Source organism: Geospiza fortis, unplaced genomic scaffold (assembly GCF_000277835.1).
Source record: "Geospiza fortis unplaced genomic scaffold, GeoFor_1.0 scaffold289, whole genome shotgun sequence".
NCBI classification, from domain to species: Eukaryota; Metazoa; Chordata; class Aves; order Passeriformes; family Thraupidae; genus Geospiza; species Geospiza fortis.
This window is the reverse complement of record NW_005054478.1, coordinates 1,212,410-1,213,215: the sequence shown is the minus strand read 5'-3', so window position 1 is coordinate 1,213,215 and position 806 is coordinate 1,212,410.

Below are 806 nucleotides of genomic sequence, written 5' to 3'. Positions count from 1 at the left end.
GGAAACTGCCCCAAAAATACACCTGTGAGTGGACACGGGTGGGTCTGTGTGTCCTCCCCTGCCTGTCCCCAGTCCTGTCCCCATCCTGTCACCGAGGGATGCTGCTCAGGCTGGTTCTGAGCTCACTCTTGTTGGGGACACGGCGACCCTGAGCTCCCTGGGATGGATGGGGGAGTGCCAGTCCTGATGCCAGGGGATCCTGGCGCTGTCTCAGGGCAATCCCAGCTGTGATTTGGGGGTGTCCCAGCGCGGTTCCTGGAGAGATCCCGCTCTTGGATCGTGCCTGGAATTCCTGGGAATCCCAGACCGCCATCCCAGCCCTGCTCCTGGAGTGACCTCGGTCCTGCTGCCAGGGGAATCCCAGCCCTCATTTTGTGGGGTCGCCAGCCCCATTCCTGGGCAGATCCCGGCTGAGCTCCCGGGGAATTCCGGCCCCGCTCCCGGGGAGCTCCTGGCGCTATCCCCGCCCGGTGGGCCCCACACCGCCCAGGCGCCGTTGCCGCTTTAAGGCCTCCCTCGGGCGCGCGCTTCCCGCGCGTCACCGCTCTGCCTCCGCCCCGCCCAGGGGCGTGGTCACTGCCAGCATAGCCAATGAGTGCAGGTCGTTTCTGTGACGTCATCGGGGCGTGGCCGGGGCGGAAAACCCGCTATGGCGTACCCGGGGCAGGTGCGGGGTCGAAATCGGGACCGGAGGAATGGGAGGGGCGGCAGGGAGCCTTACCGGGACCGGGGGGCGGGGCCTGGAAACCGGGGAGGGGAACTGGAGAGGCAGCGGAGAGGGGGACCGGGGGGCGGGCGCGGAACCC